Source organism: Halichoerus grypus, chromosome 7, assembly GCF_964656455.1.
Source record: "Halichoerus grypus chromosome 7, mHalGry1.hap1.1, whole genome shotgun sequence".
Taxonomy (NCBI): Eukaryota; Metazoa; Chordata; class Mammalia; order Carnivora; family Phocidae; genus Halichoerus; species Halichoerus grypus.
Window position 1 is genome coordinate 45,762,747 of NC_135718.1, and position 12,255 is coordinate 45,775,001.

The window sequence follows — 12,255 nt, forward strand, 5'->3', positions numbered from 1 at the left end:
CGTTTTCACTCAGTTTATTATGTGCCTAAACCAACAGCAAATCTGGTGATTCTACACATTATCTGTATGCACAGACTACAATGGAATTATGTAAAAAAAAAAGTAAAAAATTAATCTCCCTGACTTTTCTGCCACAAAAACTTAAATATTTACTCTTTCCCTTTGGAATATGTTTGCATAATAAAGATTTTATTTCTTCTAGATGTATTTTTTTATGGAATTGGGAGAAAAGTAATAATTATATCAGTTGTGACATTTGCATGTCAATATTGAATGGGACAGGGCAAAAAGGGCATGTTTAAGACAGAAATTTGGGGAAAGACAATCTAACATGATCTGGATTTGGTTTTTGGTCTCCCCTGACTGAGGCAATAAAGTGAAATTAAAATACATCTCACACTTCTTAAGTTCCTCTTCAAAATTTGATATAGCAGAAATTTGGCCTAAAATTTCCTTTCTCTAGAAGGCTTGTTACCGTATATTAAATGTTCTTATTCACCAGATAGGTTGTGCTTTGAAAGGAATGTTTCAAAATCCCTCCTACTGTTCGTGATCCTGTGCTCTAATGCTCAACCCATTTGCAGGTTTCCACAAACTCTGCAGATGATTGTCAGACAAGGGTTATATTATTTTACCATATATGATGTCAGACTACCATATAAGATTATCGGACTATTATTTCATCACGTGTGATGCAAATCCATGTGTGATTTCCTGGGAATATCTGAATAAATAAATTATTCCAAACACAACTAAGAGATGATAATGGCAAATTTTTAAAAGCAAAACAATCAACTTTTAAAGTTATAACATACTGGGCGCCTGGGTGGCTCAGTTGGTTAAGCGACTGCCTTCGGCTCAGATCATGATCCTGGAGTCCCAGGATCAAGTCCCGCATCGGGATCCCTGCTCGGCAGGGAGTCTGCTTCTCCCTCTGACCCTCCTCCCTCTCATGCTCTCTGTCTCTCATTCTCTCTCTCTCAAATAAATAAATAAATAAATCTTTAAAAAAAAAAATAAAGTTATAACATACTTCTGCTTCTAGGAGGTATGGTTATTTTGCTGTTATATTGCTTCTTCAAGTGATTCAAGGCAAATTACCTAAATCTTCTTTGTAATACCACATGTGAATCTCATTTTCTATAATCTTGTATCTATGTGTTAATCTGCAAGATATATAAAAATAATAAATAAAAATAATAATCAATAATCTAAAACTTGAAATTATTTTAATTTTATTGCTTAGAAATTAAAACTTTACACTTACAAATGCATAGGTTTTGAAATAAAGTCTAAATATAAAAAAATATTACATATATTAAGCTTGCTAAAATTGTTTCCAAGATAATTGTTCTCAATTTTCAGATGATGAAGTTAAGAGTAAAGTAACTCGCCTAAGGATGCAAAGTTATTAAGAGACAGAAGTAAATATGATCTCTAAGCTGCTGAGTTGAAATTCCAGGCTATTTTCAGCACTGTGCAATTCTTATAATAGCTCTGGATTTTGTCTTTTTCTCCTTACTTTTAAAAGGAAGCTGCACAATGTTCACTAAGTATCTTCATCATTTGGATAGAGACTGTGTAAGGACTTCCCAAAACAGATCCATTGGGTTCACAGTAAGCTGTAATGAAATCCTGGAAATTAGTGTCCAATAGAACTTAACAGGTATCAGCCCTCTGCCTGCCTTGAGGCCACACAATGCACACAGGCTTGTCTACTCAGTGTCCTCCTTTTGAACACTGTTGTAGCTACAAGGCTATGCTCTTGGGTACAAGCTGTGGCCATGAAATTGAAAGAAGTTAAATGACCTACAAGGAACTGTTTCAGAGCCAGCTCCATTAAACCGTGGCACTGAATAAAATTAATCTATTTTCTGAGGCTGTTCCTATCAGGGTTGCCAAGGAAGTTTCTGCAATCTTTTGGCCTGGAAGAAAGGAGGAAACTGAATCTATGGTCCTAATGTCAATCTTCAACCTTGGTCTGGTGCTGGAACAGTTTCTCCTTATTTATTCTTTTTAGTGTGGAGCTTTCACAATCATTTCACCTGGAATGCAATACCATTGAAATATCAATCTGGATTCAGTAGGTGGAGAAATGCTTACAATTAAAGTGTTATATGATTAGAAAGTCTTATTTTACATAAGCATACCATGAAAGATGGGTTTCATTGATCTGTATAATGGTGTTCTGACTACTTCCTACTCACCCCACTGGTGGAGGAATCTTGTGCTGTAAGTAGTACAGGGTGTTCAAATATATGGTGCCTGACACTGGACTCAGGAGATTGGCAACAGTTTATTAGTCACATATACTCTTAGCCCATGAAGGGGCCACACTGCAACATGAACCAGAAATGGCTGTGGGTATCAGGCTTTGTAGTAATACAAGGATAGGATGCCCCAGGTTCTTATGGGAGGATGTGATTGGCTTGTTTGAATAATTTGATGGGTTGTTAAGAGGTAAAACCTATTAGGTTGCAAAGGAACCATTGAGGATGCAGATGGGGGGATGGGTCAGGGGATGGGTGAGAAGGTATAACTAAGCTGTTAATGGGGGAAATGGCAGGGTAGGGAGCCTTTCCCACTGGTAGGAGAAGCACTTGAAATTTTACGTCTTATGTTACAATGTCTATAATAATTTCCTACCACACAGAGCTCTGAGGGAAATAAATGAAATAAATATGTGAAAATAATCAGTAAAATGAAATGAGTTTTAAAATCCTTAGTTATTTATGTAAGCCTTATTAGAAAAACTTGAAAGTTTAATTCTTAGTTTATATATATGACCCCTTATCTATATAGTATTTTTAAATAAGAAGTATAGAATGTACTTTAAATCTTATTCATAAGTTTACCACTACTATACTCTTTGCCACTAATGAAGAGGACAGTGCATAGAGCATTTGCTATTATAATGGCTATCCTCCATCAGACTAAGTTGAAAATGGATTGTGTGGTTATGCATAATAAAAAGAGAAAAGGACCAAGGAAGTCAAGATAGTAACAGCCTACAATGTTCAGGAGTTCCTGAGACCACTCTAAGGTTCAAAATTTGCCAGAAGGATTCACAGAACTCAGAAAAACCACTATACTCATGGTTATGGTTTATTACACCAAAAGGATAGGGGCTAAAATCAGTCAAAAGACCGGAACAAAGAAGTAGCATCTTAGAGTTATCAGGTGTGAACTTTCACTTGTCCTCTCCATATGGTGTTGTGTAAGCAGCACCTATTTCTCCAGGAACCACATGTGAACATATACATGGAGTATTGCCAACACGAAAAGGTCACTCCAGCTTTGGTGTACAGAGTTTTTATCAGGGCATGGTCATGTACATATGGGTGACCACATGCATTGTTGACCTCAGTCTCCTGCCCCTTCAGTCAAGTGTTCCAAGCCCCCTCACTATAAATCACCTTATTAACATTGACAATCTCTATGTCCCAAAGCTGCCAGGCCAACAAAGCCACTATTGTTGAGCAGGTGATGTTCCAAGGGCCTACAGATTACCTTCCAGGAGCCAAGGGCAAAGAACACATCATCTTTGGGCAAAGTTAATCCTTTACTCCACATGACATTTTCTTTCTATTCTAACACTAATTCACCATCTTTGAAAGCATTGGGCATGGGTGTCCTCACCTGAAAAGTAAAAGGACTGGGCTGGATTAATCTTTTTCACTCTTAACTTTGAGGAGGATTAGGAGATTTTTAGAATTGACTGAGATATTATTGAATGTAGAGAAAGAGGGAGCTACTAGAAAGGTGTCTCAACCAAAGCAATTCAAAGCAGTTTTATGTAGTGGATTTTGCTTAAGGTTTAATCAAAAGAAAGTACTTTTCTAATCACTTAGAAGTAGGAAATCTCTGGAAATACATTATTTCTGAGGTTTCTTCCAAGTCTAGTGTTAAAGGATAATACAGTTTTAAGAAAAGACAACCTATGGTCATATAATTAGATACTTTGTATTTTAATGTAGTAGTCTGAAGATGCAATTTTTTTTTTCAATTCTACAGTTATTATGGCCACTTATAGTTTCTTCCAGAGCTGCATATGATTACCCATGATTATATTAATAACATTCTTTGTTGATGGTAGTTTTTGTAACATAAACTGCTTTCTCTATAGATATTATCTTAAACCCGATTATGTGTTATTTTTCCATTTTCCAGATGAGTATTTGGTTAAGTGGGTAAAAATCCTCCACAGTCAAATTACTGTAAACAAATGTGAGTATTGAATACTTTTATAAGAGAAATATTACATTCTAGCAAATTACTAGAAAATATCAAATGAATTTTAGCTGGGTACTTTGGCATAGACCAAAGAATAAGAAGACAGAAGATAAATTTGGTAAATTTTGTATTATCTATTCCAGCCTCATTCATGCAACTACTTCAGTGGACAAGTTGGGTCTAGGTCCTTGCTCTATCAGCTCCTGAATTTTTGCACATAATTCAGATAAGTTAAAATCCCAAAATGTTTTATTTGTAAATGAAGATTTTGACCTATTTCTCTTAGTCAAATTTGCAAGCTCCAGTACCAAAATTAAACAAATGATGAATTCCTTGATCCAAAATTTGAAAGATATCCTGAGGATGCCTAGGCTACGAGTTAGTTGACTTGGCTGTTAGTTCCAGCTCTGCGACTCACAAATTCCATAACTTTGGGCACATAACCCCTTTTCTCATTGATTCCTCATGTGTCTAAAGAGCATATGAAACTGAGTCCTCTGATTTGTGCAGTGCTTTATGTTGATTTCCTAGGCTTTTATAGTCTAGCTGTGTTAGGCACTTGCAACCAAAAAAAAAAAAAACCCGCAGGATGTATTTTTTCCTTATTTTATGAAAAATCATTTCACCGTATCTTAATCACTTGTCAGTGATTGCTTCACACAGGGAGGCCAGGTAGGTTCAAGGTCTGCTAGAACTCCACTTGTATGATTCTGTATATTTTATGCAGTTCTCAAGTTTCTTTGCTTCCATCATAAAAATCTATTTTACTGTATAAAAAGCTCAGCATTTATTTTCCAACACATCTGACCTTTAGGAACAACAAGCACACCCCCAGTTTCACCACTTCTATTAAATTACCAGCTATAAAGGGCGTGCATTTACTACTGTGTCAATGATTACTAAGAAACTATGCTGTAGGTTCCAAGGCCATGCAGTGTTACTGTGTATTTAATGTAATCTGTGCCATCACTCCGTGCCATGCTCAAGTGTCAGTCCTATTTTGTTCCATAGCCGGTGGAAGTGTGGAGGCAATGCCTCTGGTGTAACCTGATCTAGTGGTGACTATTACAGAACCATACCACTATTACGTTTTACAAAATGGATCATCTCACTCTAACGAGATACCATTCTGTGTAACAGTCACTCCCAAACTCTTCATCCATCTTGTTTGTAAGCAGATGGGATGGCACATATGGATCAAATCAGTAATTAAGTTTTAATCTGCAAAGCACATCACCCATTCCAACCCTTCTGCAATAAGTAAAATTTAACTTAAAACAGGAATGTAAAAAAGCAACATGCTCAAGTGAAAATGTTTCTTTGAAAGCAAAATAGTTACAGCCATCTCTGAATATATTAGCTAATAACCAATAAAAAACCCCACAATTCTGCAAGAATAGCTGCAGTTGGTAGCCAATACTTTAATTTCCACCAAGTTATTCTACATTAACAAGAAGTTCTGTATGTTCTCCAAGCTGTATTATAAAAAGCTATATTGAAGCTAAAATCACCACAGTGATTAAAATGCAAAGTACATTTTGGGTTCATTTTGAGTGAGTGAGATTTTTCAACCAACCTAAAGTAAAACAAACTAATTAGGAAGCCATCTGAGTAAAATTAAATCTCAGGAAATGGCAAGTAAAAATGTGGACCCTTAACACTGCTGTGGCTTCCAGTGGTTTTCAGAAAGATCTACTACCAGAGTTAGGTAACACTTAAACTTGTAAGTAGATTAGGATTTCACAAACCTGGATAAGTCTTATTACCACCTGAGCAAATTAAAATAAATACTGCTGCCAAAGCTCCATCATAGAAACCTCGTTTTAATTGATCTGTTGTGGGGCCCAGGCATTGGCATTTTTAAAATGTTCTTCAGGTAATTTTAATGTATAGTTAGGACTCAGGACCCCTAACTAGATGAACTTACTGTGATCAAATTTCCATTTCTCCCATTATGCAGTAAGTGACAAATTACATCTTCCATTTCCCTTGATGCTGGAAATTATGTTACCATAATCATGTCACCAGTTAATTTACATGTTGCATGTGGACTTTTGGAATATGTTGATAAAATATTATAAAATATTTTCTTAATGTCTCTCTAAAAATGTCACCGAAATGTTAACATTCTCAAGTATTCTTGTACACTAACAATGGGTGCTTTCTTTTTTTAGATTTTTCCTTATGGATCTTGGTCTTGGACTCTACAAAATCAAAGAGAGAGAAGCATACAAGATTTTCCACCAAATAGATGTTTTTAGTGTTGCACTGTATAATTAAATTCTCATAGGAAGTTTTAGAGTTTAGGGATGGGGCAGGAATAGAAGAAATAATGAATAGGAAGGGCAGATTCAGTGGCATCAGTAAAACATGGGAGGAAGTAATTTTGTTGAATAAATAAATAAATGAGTGGATGGATAACTGAACAGTAAGCCTTGAGAGTTGGTCAGAGAACAAAATTTGAGTTTATGGAAGCTCAGATGTAGGAAACTTCTGGTGAGGGAAATGTTGAGATAGAACTGTGCCTCCACACAGATATGAACTAGTGGGATTGTTGGGAAGTTAGAAGGGACCTCACCCAAATGACTGGTACCACCATGGGGGACAGTGATATGTTAGAAAGAAAAGGTGGGAGACAGGTGCTGAAGTCCTTGAGGGAAAATGAGGGGTGTTTCATGTAATGGAACAAAGATGTGTAGAGTGTGAGGAACATGACATAGGCTTCAAAAGGAGGCACCATTAAGCAGTGGCCCAAAAAGGCACATTGCAGAGAGAGAGGAAGAGAGAGAGAGAGGGAGATTCTTAAGCATCAATGAGTAATACATATGAAAACAGTCTGAAAACTATAAAGGGCAAAGCTAGGCAGACACTTGCTAAGGAGCTCATATCTGCACTAATGAAAGTGAACTAATTTTATTTCTTTATACACTGATACAGATGATTTTTTTTTTAAGAGCAATCAAGATGGTAACTATTTTAATTAGAGATCTTAGAGCAATTTCAGTTAGAGAACAATTTAGTTTTTCCTGATGTATGGCATGGATAGCTAAAGTCCACCTTTAACAATAAACCTGGAATGATTTTTTCCACAAACTGGAAGTTTTGAAGAAAGGGTGTTTTAGACTTGGGCTGTGGGTGGGGAGAGAACAGTGATGCAAAGATAGATGTGAATACAAAAAACATCTTGTAGGAAAATTGGTCCATAGTCTGTGTAGAATGAATTGAGAGAATTCTAAGGGCCAAACCTCAGATACAGGGATATAAGAAAAAATAGCATTTATATTTGTAAGAATTGAAAGCTGTAAACCAACATTCTCACACACCAGTATGGGTAAGGGGTGCCATTTCTATTATTTAAGTAGAAATGGCTCCCTGGACTGATGAAAGATGAGATCGAAGAAAAGTGTAGCTATTAGTATTTTATATTCTAATACATTGTATACTTCTACTTTTATTTTTCTCTTTCAAGGAAAGAGGAAGGCATTGACATTCATCCATCCAATATATAAGCCTTTCATTCAGACATCTAGACAGGCTCCCAGCATCTTCAACATCCCTGTAGTCTTGTGTTCATAAGTTTACTGCTGTCCCACTCCCCTCAGGGGAACCCCTGTCCAGAGGAAGCTAATTTTCTTCCTAAGCTCCTTGAATCTGTCTGCAAAAATGGGAAAAATGATTCTTTCCTCATTAAGACATAGCGAGAATTAAGAAGGAAATCGTTGATAGTACTGTCAATACCACTAGGTTATATTTATTAAACATTTATTATCAGAAAAAAGTGATAGGTTTAGGCAACAAGACCAGCTACTCTAATTCTAGAGCCTTCCTTAGCTCTGATTAGGCCAACTAGTTGCTTCTACACCTCCTATGTAATGATGCTTGCTTGCCTGCCCTGTTGGTGCTCAGTATATGATGAGCTAAATGAAGGCATGAATCAGTGTGTGAGCACGGCCTCTGTGAATGTTGCTCGTTGCTGCTTTGCTCTCTGCTGTGGCCCAGAATATTACCTTTTTTAACTGATGCTGTAGCCACGCTGTAGGAACAGGATGGGACCCTCATCCCCAAATACGTTCAAATGTCAACACTGATGATGTCACACACACACCAAAAAAGTAGAAAGAGATTTGTGTAAGTAATTATATAGTGAGACTCTGTGAAGAGAGCAGGGCAACTCTTCAAAAATTGGCTGAAAATGGTTTGAAACAGAAAGGAAGGGAGACTGCTTTTTTTTGGTGGTTCAGGGGTGTGGCTGGGCTGAAAGTTTCCATACTGGAGAGGGTTTTTATAGTTTGAAACTCTCACAAATGCCAAAGGAGGGCGCATTGGAGCTTTCTTAGTTCGCCCAGATGTGTGCACAAAAAGAAGACTAAGCTGTGAGGTTTTAAAGATGTTAGTAATAATTTAAAAAAAGTGGAGTCAGATTTTATTAGAGCCAGAAACTGATGTTCTGCCTAAATCAGTGCACTCCCTTTTCACCACAATCTCTCTCTCTTTTTAAAAAATATCTGATTTATTTATTTGACACAGAGAGAGAGAGACACCAAGAGAGGGAATACAAGCAGGGGGAGTGGGAGAGGGAGAAGGAGGCTTCCTGCTGAGCAGGGATCCCGATGCAGGGCTTGAACCCAGGACCCTGGGATCATGGCCTGAGCCTAAGGCAGAGGCTTAATGACTGAGCCACCCAGGCGCCCCTTCACCATAATCTCTTGACTTAGTCTAGTGACTGGATTTCTGCAGACCTCCTTCATCTGGGATTATAATTCCATGTACACACTGCACTGGTTGTCTAGATTAACCCTTAGGTTATAGGTCTCCTTGGTATGGTTGTTTCCACTTGCAACTAAAGTGGAAGAATTACCAAGTACCAAGGCTATGATGTCATGGAAGGTATCAGTGATGTTTGAGAAGGAAACAAATTTACAAATCATTTAAAGAGCATTATGTTTGTGACAAGATTCAGGAATGAGAGCCTAGTGCTCAGAAAACCAGGTGGGGGTCTACTGACAAATTCTGAACATGAGGCTGCAAGCCTCGAATGAGTCACATGATGGTGTATCAGAAAGAAAAAAAGGAATGTGAGAGGGATCATGTACGAATGACCAAGAGCAGGTCTGGGTAGATTTCATCCCTCTTTAGAAAAAAATAATTTCCTTTTTCCAACAGTGATTTAGACTGTGCAATCAAGCTCTTTCTCTCTGATGACTAAAGAAATATTAAAGTAGGAAACAAACTCTATCACCCCATAAAATATGGAAGGTTGACACCTATGAGTCAGGAACTTGGCAGATTTCCTGCAAAATATATTGTCGAGGAGACTGGATACTGAGAAACAGAAGTGGGCTGTCTACATTCAGCACACGCAAAGGAAACTTTTACCCAGGGTAGGCAGGAGTGAACACCCAGAAAAATTTTCAGTTCCCTATCTTAGCTCATCTTGGCCCTTTGATGAGAGGTGGCAGTCAGGAGTTGGAAGCAAGGGTCAACTATGGAGTGGTTGGTAAGGGGGGAATCTCAAACTTACATAGGCTTTGAGAAGTATAGTAAGTATTGGCATTGAACTTGCTTGTCTCCTTAATTTCCCTCTAAACTTTTATTGATGTGGATGCATGTCAAGTAAGGCAGGGATATTGACAATGTAGAACCTTGTCAGTAAGAATCCATGCAATTTATTTAAAATTTATGTGAATTCTACGCTCTTGCCAAGATATACATGAATTCCTAGAAATGCAAGCTCAGATGGTTACCTCTGATTCTGCTTTCCTGTGTCTGTGAATTTTAGATCACACATCTTTCTGTTTTATAACCCGAAGGAAGAATATGGACTAACATCTTTGATTTCCTTATAGGGCCACTCACTATAGACTGTTGCAGGTAGCTGATTTTAATGAAGCTTCAGTGGAACTGAAAGGAATTGTACGACAGAAAAATACAACAACAGGACAATTTTCAAGATTAAGTATTTGACACCCCTGCTTTTAAAAATTCTAAGGCTATTCTAAAATTTTCAGATGCTGATGTTTCTCATGAAGCCTCTTTACATTCTTTGTTCCTTCTCTCCTTCCTTTTTAGCTGACTCCCCTCACTTCTCTTCTCTGCTCTCCTACATTGCAAGAGTCTCTGTTTATTTTTTGAGCTAAGCATTTTAATTATTTCTGTGCTTTGACATCTCCTTCTACACCACACTCTATGGACCTCATCTTTTACATTCATGGCACAGTTTCAAAGTATTTTTTTTAATAAGACAGGCTGACACATTGAGAGAAATTTATAATTCCATTAGGAGCAGAAAGAATTACAATCACCTGTGGTTTAAAAGAGCAGATTTTAAGACATCTGTTACACAGAAAAAGTACCTCATAAACTTTTCTTCTACAAGCTGTATCCAAATTCAAGTCCTTTTCAACAATTGATAGGCTTACTAGAATGTCTAACTATCATAATAAAAATCTTTAGATATTATTAAATCTTGCCATATCTCTGATTTACACTAAATATTTGAAGTGTAACCTGTAAAATCTTGGACAAAATCCATTTCAAATCAGAAAATATATAAATTTAATTCTGTGAGGTACAGTAACAAAAACTTTTTAATAGACTTACCCCAAGAAACTTAAGGGAAAAAAAGCATTCTCAATGATATTTGAGAAGATATATTACTTAAGGAATGGGGGGTGGGAATCTAAGATGAGGAAAAAAATAGCTTTATTTAAGGAACACTCTATTAGAAAATTTCTATTTTTTTCCTGCATAACTGTTAGGTCAAAGAGGAAATAAAAAGTGAAATTAGAGACGAGGTAGAAAAATAACAATAACTTCGTAATAATATGACATAACTTTAGGCATATGGTCAAAGTTGTACTCTGAGGCAAAAGCATAGCTTGACTTTCTTATTATTAAATAAAAAATGTTAAAGTAAATGAACTAAATATTTAACTCAAGAAGTAATAAAAAAGATTAAAAATAAACCTGAAGTAAGACAAAAGGAATTCATACAGATAAAAATATAAGTAATAAATTTAAAAGACAAGTGAAGTTGAGCTAGATATATCCAAAATATGGTTCTTTGATATGATAAAATACATATAAAATTTGGCAATACTGAGACGAGAAAAACAAAAACTCATAGACATGTAATATTATAGAAGAGAAATGAAGTTATAATTGCAGGTGATTGAAAACATAAAAATATACTTAAAAACTTTCACAAGTGGATGTTAGATCACAATAGACTCAAGACATGGTTCAAAATCTTATCAAATTATAAAGGAAGAAATTAAAATATTTCTTTAAAAATATTGCCATAAAATTCCAGACTCTGAGCCTTTCAGGGCAAATTCTACATATCAGCAATAAACAGATCATTCTTATGTAAATTTTTTCTAGAATATAGAGAAAAAAAGTCATCCATTTCCTTTTACACCAAAAGTATATCATATTTGTCAAAGGGGGGAAAATAATCATTTGTAAATACTCAGGCACTAATTCAAAATAAAATATAATCAAATCATTAAATCAAAATTGTATTATTGTATTAGAAGCAACATATCCTGAGAAATAACATTTGTTTCAACATTAAGAGAATGATCCAATTTCAGAAAATCTATTTCCAGGTGCTGAAAAATCTGTTTTCCAGAACTGCCTTTTCTGAATGAACTCATCTCTACATACTAAACCCACGCTTGCAGTTTGGCATTTTTCTGAGATTTGCCAGTTTCCTCCCTTACTTCCATGACTGGCAGGCAATACCTCTGCAAGCCCTAATAATTCTGGTTTAGGGCTCTTTCAACTGCATTTTAATAAATACGTATTGGGAGCTCTCCTTACTGCTCTGCAGGACTTATTTTTCAATTCTATGTTCAATAGAAGATACATCATTAAAAGGATTTGATAGTTCTTTACAAATGATATCGGATTCCATGGGATATCTAAAAGGGATCTTAGAGATCATCTAATTAAATACCTTATTTCATTGAAGAGAAAATGTGGCTTCAGTTTTATTTCCAGGCTAAAAAGGAAGGAGGT